The sequence below is a fragment of the Macaca fascicularis genome, chromosome 8 (genome assembly GCF_037993035.2).
Source record: "Macaca fascicularis isolate 582-1 chromosome 8, T2T-MFA8v1.1".
Lineage (NCBI taxonomy): Eukaryota > Metazoa > Chordata > Mammalia > Primates > Cercopithecidae > Macaca > Macaca fascicularis.
In genome coordinates this window covers 112,026,118-112,036,515 of record NC_088382.1, presented here as the reverse complement: position 1 = coordinate 112,036,515, position 10,398 = coordinate 112,026,118, and the positions used below count along the sequence as shown (strand labels likewise).

Sequence of the window (10,398 nt, the reverse complement as noted above, 5' to 3'; positions counted from 1 at the left end):
CACACTGGAATAATCAACTCCTGAATCATATAGACTTAGCCAACCTGGGTCCAATGTAGAGCTCTGGTAGCAACTGCAGTGGCTGGAAAATGAGGCCTAGCAGGAAAAGTTGAAGGGGCTGTTTCTTCTACAGAAAAGATAGATGAGAAGGAACCCGCGCTTTCCAGGTACACACAGGCAGCCTTGGGAAATGTGGCCAGCAGATGCGCACCATTTCCAAAGAGAAGGGGCTGACAGGTGTCTGGTGAGGATTTGTTTGGATGGACAGAGTGGGAGTTTTCTGTACCATACAGCAATGGAGCAGGCCAAAGCTGGCTCTAGAGCTGCTATGAGCTGGTCATGTACTCAGCTGAGAGCCCCCGGCAGGCGGAGCAGAGCAGGGGAGACAGCAGCACGGAGTTTGGTCATGTTGAATAAACAGGCTGGCCCCTCACAGTGAAAGTTTTGTCTTTGTGAGATGGAGCTAAAAGATGCCCCAGGACAGGGACCTTACTTTGGCAGGTAGCTCACCCCAGAACTAAACTGTACTTTAATCCCTAAATTTGTTCCTTATAACAATTTACTACAGCCTTACATAACCCTAAATATACAGCAAAATTCTGAACTAGGCATGGTGGGGCACGTCTATAATCCCAACTACTTGGGAGGCTGAGGTGAGAGGATCACTGGAGGCCAGGGGTTCAAGCCCAGCCTGGGCAACATAGTGATAGTCATTACTCATTCATTCATTTCTTATCTTCTGGGCTAGTGACACTTACACACTGGTAGAAAAACCAGGATGAATATCACCTCAGTTTTTCCATGAGGAAGTACACTGAACAAAGACAAGCTTAGTGAATAACTGTGGTATAAAGTAGAGGAATGGAAGGCCAAGCCAGGGGGATGGCTTGAGGCTAGGGGCTCGAGACCAGTCAGGGCAACATAACAAGACTCTGTCTCTACAAAAAATAAAAAAAAATAATTAGGCTGGGCGTGGTGGCTCATGCCTATAATCCCACACTTTAGGAGGCAGAGGCGGGTGGGTTACTGAAGATAAGGAGTTCGAGACCAGCCTGGGCAACATGGCGAAACCCAATCTCTAGTAAAAATATAAAAAACATTAGCCAGGCATGGTGGCAGGCACCTGTAATCCCAGCTACTTGGGAGGTTGAGGCAGGAGAATCGCTTGAACCCGGGAGGCGGAGGTTGCACTGAGCCAAGATCATGCCACTGCACTCCAGCCTGGGTGACAGAGCAAGACTCTATCTCAAAAAAAAAAAAAAAAAATTAGCCAACATGGTGGCGCCAAACTTTAGTCCCAGCTACTCAGGAGGCTGAGACAGGAGGATCACTTGAGCTCAGACAGTTAAAGCTGCAGTGAGCTGTGATTGTGCTGCTGCACTCTAGTATGAGCAGCAGAGCAAGACCCTGTCTCAACAGAAAATAATAATAATAATAATAAAGAAAAAGAGAAGAACTAGAAAGAGTGAGCCATGGAATCAGGGGTGGGAGCCATCTCTCCTAACTGTGGAGAAGAGAATAACATCATAGAGGAAGTAGCATTGGGGTCAGGGAGTGCAGACAGGTAGCTTTCGGCAGGGCGACCGACCAATGGCAGGAAGGGTGTTTAGGGCATGAATCTTTGTGTGGAAGTGGGTATTTGATTTTTTATTATTCATGGGTTTTACCATGTCTTTAACCGAAGTGTAGGCTTTTTTTTTTTTTTTTTTTTTTTTTTGGAGACAGGAGTTTCACTCTTGTTGCCCAGACTGTAGTGTAATGGCGCGATCTCACTGCAACCTCAGCCTCCTGGGTTCAAGCGATTCTCCTGCCTCAGTCTCCCGAGTAGCTGGGATTACAGGCATCTGCCACCACACCCGGCTAATTTTGTATTTTTAGTAGAGACAGGGATTCTCCATGTTGGTCAGGCTGGTCTGAAACTCCCGACCTCAGGTGATCCGCCTGCCTCGGTCTTCCAAAGTGTTGGGATTACAGGCATAAGCCACTGAGCCCAGTCTCGTAGGCTTGTTAAGAACAGCAAGTGTGCATTATACTTCTTTCATGAGCTGTGCAGCTCCCAGCACAGTATTCCCTCTATATCCATGGAATCAATGTCTCATTCTGTCCTGCTTTCCCATTTCTTGTCCACAATTTCTCCTCAGAGACACTGCTCTAACCACATCCTTCCTCTAGGCTTTTATTTATCCTTCACATGTTCAAATCATATCCATCTTGTGAGGCCACCTTCCCCCCCCGCTTTTTTTTTGAGACAGGGTCTCGCTCTGTCGCCCAGGCTGGAGTGCAGTAGCACGATTTCGGCTCACTGCAAACTCCATCTCCCGGGTTCAAGGGATTCTCCTGCATCAGCCTCCCGAGTAGCTGGGATTATAGGCATGTGTCACCATGCCTGGCTAATTTTTGTATTTTCATTAGAGACGGGGTTTCGCCATGTTGGCCAGGCTGGTCTCGAATGTCCGAACTCAAAGTGATCTGCAGCCTCAGCCTCCCAAAGTGTTGGGATTACAGGCATGAGCCACTGTGTCTGGCCAGCCACCTTCCCTTTTTATCCTGGAGAGAAAGGACTCAATCTCCTTTGAACTCCTATTTATAAAGCTGAACCACAAGAAATTGTTGTTTCTGTAGATCAAAAATGGTGAAATACTGGCTATTTTATGAGGTTCAACCTAGTATACCTTCTCCTGACTCAGCGCTCAGTCTCATTTTGTAGTACTTTCCATCACTAGAATAACAGTTTTTTTCTTTTCTGTCTTTCTCTCTGCCTCCTACTCCCACCCCCACCAAATGGAAGCCCCATGAGAGCAGGACCTGTGCTCTTATTCTTTGTTGTGGTTCTAGCGCCCAACATACTGCATGGTACATGGTAGGAGCTCAATGTTTGTTCAGTGAATGAATGAATGCTTTGCCCTGGGGTTTGGGCATTAAACATATTTGATCTGGTTGTGGGATTGCGTAAGTCTCTCAGTTCTAAAAGTCAAGTTGTGAAAATAAATAAATATTTAAATAAATAATAAAAAGAAAAAAAATAAAGCCAAGTTGTGGGGTATAGCAGGTCAGTGGTTCCTCAAATCACTGGTACACTAGAAACACCTGCAAAGAGTTTCTAGGGGAGCAAAAGTCCTGGATAATTCACAAACTGGAATAATCACAGATTCCAGGCTGACTCCAGATCAACAAAATCACAGCAGTGTGGAGCAGCCCAGAAATCTGTAGGTATCTTTGTCTCCAAAGATGAGTCTCAGGTAGCCACTGGAATAGCTATCAAACCTGCACTTGTGCACGACCAGATTCCATGCACCCACGGGGCATGAACTGCAACTGTCTTGGTAATTGCCGGGTTCTCAGTGCACGGCACAATGCCTAGCAGGTGGCAAAGAGCGACAAACAGTTGTTAATGCATCTTGGAGGTCTTTTAATATTTCTGAGAGCACCTTAAGCTGCCAAGGCCCATTAGGCTAGTTGAAAGAGGTCTTAGAGGATTGACCCTGAGAACCTAGGGTCCCCTTGCGCTCCCACACTTCAGACGCTTGTATATTTGTGGCAGTGTGTAACAAGCCAGGTGTCACTGAGCAATTTAGCCTCCCCGAGCCTCAGATTCTTATGTGAAAAGAGGGCATTAGGTTAAATGACCACTAGGGTCCCATGGGATTGATCTTGCTTTCCATAATGACTACTACATACTGTGTGACTTTGGGCGAGTTACTTCTCTTGTTGAAGCATCTGAAATCTCACCTCTCCCACTTCTTGTCACTGACTGTAAGCCCCATGAGGCTGGCAGAAACCTTACTTATCCCATAGCATGTATCTGTAATAGTGCTTGGCATACAGTCATATATAGTCTCATATATATATAGATAGATTATATATATGTATGTATGTATTTATTTTGAGATAGTGTCTTGCTCTGTCACCCAGACTGGAGTGCAATGGCATGATGTTGGCTCACTGCAACCTCTGCCTCCTGAGCTTAAGCAATTCTCATACCTTAACCTCCCCAGTAGCTGGGATTACGGGTGTGTGCCACCTCGCCTGGCTAATTTTCTTGTGTTTTTAGTAAAGGGTTTTGCAATGTTGGCCAGGCTGGTCTCCAGCTCCTGGCCTCAAATGATCCGCCTGCATCAGCCTCCCAAAGTGCTGGGATTACAGGCACGAACCACCTCACCCAGCCAATAAATCACTTTATTGGATGAATGATAGGGATTTTTTTTAATGCAGTGAAAAGGTAGAAGCTAGCTTAATTAAAAATTGTATATATAAACCTGAACTCAGTATGCTGCTAGTTGAAAACTTAAAAGTGATACATATCTTTCCTCCTTTATTTATTTATTTATTTATTTAGGTAGAGATGAGGTCTCCCTGTGTTGCCCAGGCTAGTCTCAAACTCCTGGGCTCAAGCGATCCTCCACCTCGCCTTCCAAAGTGTTGGGATTACAGTTTGAGCCCCTGTGGTTGGCCCCTCTTTTTAAAATAGCAAATGTATTGAGATATAATGCACGTACTATAAAATTAACCCATTTAAAGTGTGTAATTAAAAAAGCTGGGTGCAGTGCCTCACACCTGTAATCCCAGCACTTTGGGAGCCTCAGGTTGGTGGATCACCTGAGGTCAGGAGTTTGAGACCAGCCCAGCCAACATGATGAAATCCCATCTCTACTAAAAATACAAAGATTAGCTGGGCATGGTGGCGGGTGCCTGTAATCCCAGCTATTCGGGAGGCTGAGGCAGAAGAATTGCTTGAACCTGGGAGGCGGAGGTTGCAGTGAGCCGAGATCGTGCCATTGCACTCCAGCCTGGGTGACAAGAGCAAAACTCCATTTCAAAATAGTAAAAATAATAATGCTATAATGAACATTTGTGTAGAAGTTTTTGTGTGAACATACATTTTCAATTCTCTTGGGTTGGTATCTAGGAATGGCTTATGGTAACTCTGTGTTTGACTTTTTGAGGAAGTGTCAAAACTGCCAAACTGTTTTCCAAAGTAGTTGCTCTATTTTACATTCCCATCAAGAATATATGAAGGTTTTAATTTTCCACATCCTTGCCAACATTTATCTGTCTTTTTAATGTTAGCCATCTTAGCAGTTGAGAAGCAGCAGTATCACATCATTGGTTTGATTTGCATTTCTTCGATGACTAATGATGTTGAGAATATTTTCATGTGCATATTGGCCACTTGTATATATTCCTTAGAGAAATACTGATGGAAATAATTTACCCATTTTATTTTTTCAGATTTTTAACTTTATTTTATTTATATATTTATGTATGTATTTGTTTTTCAGACAATGTCTCACTCTGTTGCCCAGGCTGGGGCGCAGTGATGTGTCTCAGCTCACTGCAACCTCCGCCACCCATTTCAAGCAACCCTCCAGCCTCAGCCTCCCGACTAGCTGGGATTACAGGCTGGAACCACAGGTATGAGCCACCACACCCAGCTCATTTTGGTATTTTTTGTAGAGATGGAATTTCACCATGCTGCCCAGGCCGGTCTTTTTTTTTTTTTTTTTTTTTTTTTGAGACGGAGTCTCGCTGTGTCGCCCAGGCTGGAGTGCAGTGGCCGGATCTCAGCTCACTGCAAGCTCTGCCTCCCGGGTTTTTACGCCATTCTCCTGCCTCAGCCTCCTGAGTAGCTGGGACTACAGGCGCCCGCCACCTCGCCCGGCTTGTTTTTTGTATTTTTTAGTATAGACGGGGTTTCACCGTGTTAGCCAGGATGGTCTCGAACTCCTGACCTCGTGATCCGCCCGTCTCGGCCTCCCAAAGTGCTGGGATTACAGGCTTGAGCCACCGCGCCCGGCCCAGGCCGGTCTTGAACTCTTGAGCTCAAAGAAATCCACCCGCCTCGGCCTCCCAAAGTGCTAGGATTACAGGCATGAGCCACCACGCCTGGCTGGATTTTTAACTTTATTTGGCACTATGATGTGTTTTATCCGGGTTAGGAGGCTTGACTTAATTTCAGACAACTCAGTGCTCTCTGATAGTCTTTTATCCTAATATGAGCTTTAATTTTTCACCTTCAAAATACTTATTTTCCAGACTACAGTCCTTGATGGAACAGTCGGGAGTCAAATATCCTGCCTTCTACTTTTTGTATTATTACAACTTCACAACCCAGGACTTTACTGTTTTTTACTCATCTTCTTTCATACGTTTAAAACCAGGTGCAGTGGCTTATGCCTGTAATCCTTCAGCACTTTGGAAGGCTGAAGCAGGAGGACTGCTTGAGCCCAGGAATACCAGATATAGTGGCATACACCTGTAGTTCCAGCTACTTGGGAGGCTGAGGTGGGAGGATCACTTTAGCCTGGGAGGTTGAGGCTGTAGTGAGCCATGATTGTGCTACTGTACTCCAGCCTTGGATGACAGAGAAAGACCCTGTCTGAAAACAATAAATAAATTCGAGCTCATTTTCAGCCTCTTGTTTCCCCTTTGCCCATTTAAAAATGGGGTTATTTGTCTTTTTATTGTTGAGTTGTAAGAGATATATATATATATATATATATACACACACACACACACACATATATACATACTCCAGACACTAGTCCCTTATCAAATATATAATTTGCAAATATCTTCTCCCATTCCATGGGTTGCCTTTCTTGACGGCATCCTTTGAAACACAAAAGTGTTAAATTTGTTTAAGTCCAATTTATCTATCGAATTAAAATAAAATGAGTTAAATTCAATTTATCTTTTTTTTTCTTTGCTGTTTGTGCTTTTATATCTAAGAAACCATTGCTTAATCCAAGGTCACAAAGATTCACTCATATGTTTTCTTCTGAATTTTAGAGCTTTAGCTCTTGCATTTAGGTTTACAATTCACCTTGGGTTAATATTTCCATATGTATATAGGTATCAGGTAGGGTTGGTCTTTAAACAACAACAACAACATGATGTTTAGATGCCATGAAGTAGGTGGCAATGCCTTAACCTCATGCATGTTGTCAGGTCTGAGAGCCTCTTCCATCCTTGTCAAGGGGAGTGCTAATGTTCTCTCCTTTCATATAAAACATTATTTTTATCTTTCTTTTTTTTTTTTTTTTTTTTGAGACAGTCTCGCTCTGTCACCCAGGCTGGAGTACAGTGACGCAATCTCAGTTCACCTCCCAGGCTCAAGTGTTCCTCCTCCCTCAGCATCCCCAGTATCTGGGTCTATAGGCGTTCACCACCATGCCTGGCTAATTTTCTGTGTTTTTGGTAGAGACGGGGTTTCACCATGTTGCCCAGGCTGGTCTCCAACTATCAAGTAATCCACCCGCCTCAGACTCCCAAAGTGCTAAGTTTACAAGCATGAGCCACCGTAAAAATATCTTTTTTTTTTTTTTTTTTTTTTTGAGACAGAGTCCTGCTCTGCGGCCTAGGCTGTAGTGCAGTGTCGTGATCTCGGCTCACTGCAAACTCTGCCTCTGGGTTAAAGCGATTCTCCTGTCTTAGCCTCCCCAGTAGCTAGGATTACAGGTGTCTGCCACCGCGCCTGGTTAATCTTTGTATTTTTAGTAGAAACGGGGTTTCATCATGTTGGTCAGGCTGGTCTCGAACTCCTGACCTCAGGTGATCTGCCTGCCTCGCCTTCTAAAGTGCTGGGATCACAGGCGTGAACCACTGTGCCCAGCCAAAAATCTTTTCTTATAGTGAAATTTAGCACACATCTAGAAAAGTATGCAAAATAAAAAAGTACAGCTAAGGCTGGGCGCAGTGGCTCATGCCTGTAATCCCAGCACTTTCGGAGGCCAAGACGGGTGGATCACTCGAGGTCAGGAGTTCGAGACCAGCCTGGCCAACATGGTGAAACCCCCTCCCTACTAAAATATAAAACATTAGCTGGGCGTGGTGGCGGGCATCTGTAATCCCAGCTACTCAGGAGGCTGAGGCAGGAGAACTGCTTGAATCCAGGGGGTAGAGGTTGCAGTGAGCTGAGATCACACCATTGCACTCCAGCCTGTGTGACAGAACGAGACTCTGTATTAAAAAAAAAAAAAAAAATTGTACAGCCAAGTAAATGATAATAAATGAACACCCTGTAACCAAAACCCAGGTCAAAAAATAGATCACTGTCAGCACTCCAGAGATTCCCCTTGTGCTACTTTCTAATGAAAACTCCTTCCTCCCCCATAAAGTAACTGCTACCCCTTAAGGTAACCTCGTTTGCTTTTCTTAGTTTTGCTCCCTAAACATGCATCCTTAACAACAGAGTGTCACTTTGCCAGTTTTTGAAGCTTATATCAGTGAAATTGTACCATTTCTGATTTCTTTTATTTAACATTATTTTTGTGAGATTCATTCAGGTTTTGCAAAGAGCTTTGGTTCATTCATATTTATTACTGCATGGTATTACACTGCATGAACATGCCATAATATTCTATTTTTCATGGTTATTTGGATTATTTACAGTTTGGGGCTGTTACAAAGAATGCTGCTATGAACATCTTTTTCTGTGTCTTTTCTGTTCAAACAATTCTCCTGCCTCAGCTTCTCATGTAGCTGGGATTACAGGTATGCACTACCCAGCTGATTTTTGTATTTTTAGTAGACACGGGGTTTCACCATGTTGGCCATGCTGGTCTTGAATTCCTGACCTCAGGTGATTCGCCTGTCTCGGCTTCCCGAAGTGTGGGGGTTACAGGCGTGAGCTACTGCGCCCGGCCTATTTTTTATTAAAAAATTTTTTTTTTTTTTAAATAGAGATGGGTGGCATTATGTTGCCTAGGCTGGTCTTGAACTCGTGGGCTCAAGTGATCCTCCTGCCTCCTCCTCCCAAAGTGCTGGGATTATAGGTGTGAGCCACCATGCCTGGCCCCTCCATGTATTTAGATCATCTTTGATTTCTCTAAAGAAAAATTCTTTTTGATATAATATAATTTATTTAAAGGAAGGGAAGATCATTCAGCTTGGGTAGATATAAGGAGAATTGATATCAGAAAAAGTCTTGGGTTAGTCAAGAAGAGATGGCATATGAGCTGAATCTTGGAAAAAAAAATGTAAGAGTAAATTAGGTAAATAGGACAGAAGTGTATTCCAGGCAGAGAAACAACACAGGCAAAGGTATGGTATCAAGAAACCATATGATACATAACTCTAAGTAGTTGGAAAACACTGATACATAAATGCAAAGAAGAGAGTGGCAGGGGTCACTACCTGGGAAGCACAGAACACTCAACCAAAATTTGGGGATGTGGGTAGACCTTCTAGTAGCTGACAGTCTCATCCGTCTTCTGGTCCTCTGTGCTATCAACCTACTCATCCATGTTACAATGAAATTCAATGTACTTGAAGCTTCTGCTCTCTGTGTTTTTTTTTTTGTTTTTTTTTTTTTAAAGAGACAGAGTTGGCTGGGTGCAGTGGCTCACATCTGTAATCCCAGCACGTTGGGAAGCCAAGGTGTTACCTGAGATCAGGAGTCCATGACTAGCCTGGTCAATATGGTGAAACCCTGTCTCTACTAAAAATACAAAAATTACCCAGGCGTGGTGGTGGGTGCCTGTAATCCCAGCTACTCGGGAGGCTGAGGCAGGAGGATTGCTTGAACCCAGGAGGTGGAGGTTGCAGTGAGCCCAGACTGTGCCATTGCACTCCAGCCTGGGTGACAAGAGTGAAACTCTGTCTCAAAAAAAAAAAAAAAAAAAAAAAAAGAGAGAGACAGGGTCTTGCTCTGCTTTCTGGGCTGGAGTGCAGTGGTGCAATCATGGCTCACAGCAGCCTCGATCTCCAGGGCTCAAGCAATTCCCCTGCCTCAGCCTCCCCAGTAGTTAGGACTACACGTGTGCACCATTATGTCGGGTAAATTTTTTTCTTTTTTGTATAGATGGGGCCTGGCTATGTTGCCCAGGCTGGTCTTGACTCCTGGCCTTAAGTGTTGGGAATATAGTTGTGAGCCACTGTACCCAGACAATGTGTTGCTTTTTTTGAATTCTCCTGGTGACACCTGAGTTCTTTCAGGGCATTCTGGGTCTATATACATACATTTCTGTAGCGGTCATTTCAGTTGCCATTGACGCATATATGCTCCATTTGTACCATGGGTATAGATGAACATCCAAGAGCTTTTATTTTCAGAGCTTCTTTTTCCCTCATGAGGACACTGCATTTGTATATTCTTTTCTTTCTTTCTTTCTTTTTTGAGATGGAGTCTCGCTCTGTTGCCCAGGCTGGAGTGCAGTGGCACAATCTCGGCTCACTGCAAGCTCCACCTCCTGGGTTCATGCCATTCTCCTGCCTCAGCCTCCCGAGTAGCTGGGACTATAGGTGCCCACCACCACGCCCGGCTAATTTTTTGTATTTTTAGTAGAGACGGGTTTTCACCATGTTAGCCAAGATGGTCTCGATCTCCTGACCTTGTGATCCGCCTGCCTCGGCCTCCCAAAATGCTGGTATTACAGGAGTGAGCCACCGCACCCAGCG

At 44.4% G+C, this 10,398-nt stretch overlaps 1 non-coding gene across 1 annotated transcript; it reads right to left on the bottom strand.

The window, feature by feature from the left end:
* Positions 1-6,885: 6,885 nt before the first annotated feature.
* Positions 6,886-7,011, bottom strand: LOC123575403 (U6atac minor spliceosomal RNA). Its single transcript, XR_006700694.1, has one exon. It is a non-coding gene; the product is annotated as a U6atac minor spliceosomal RNA (small nuclear RNA).
* Positions 7,012-10,398: the final 3,387 nt, after the last annotated feature.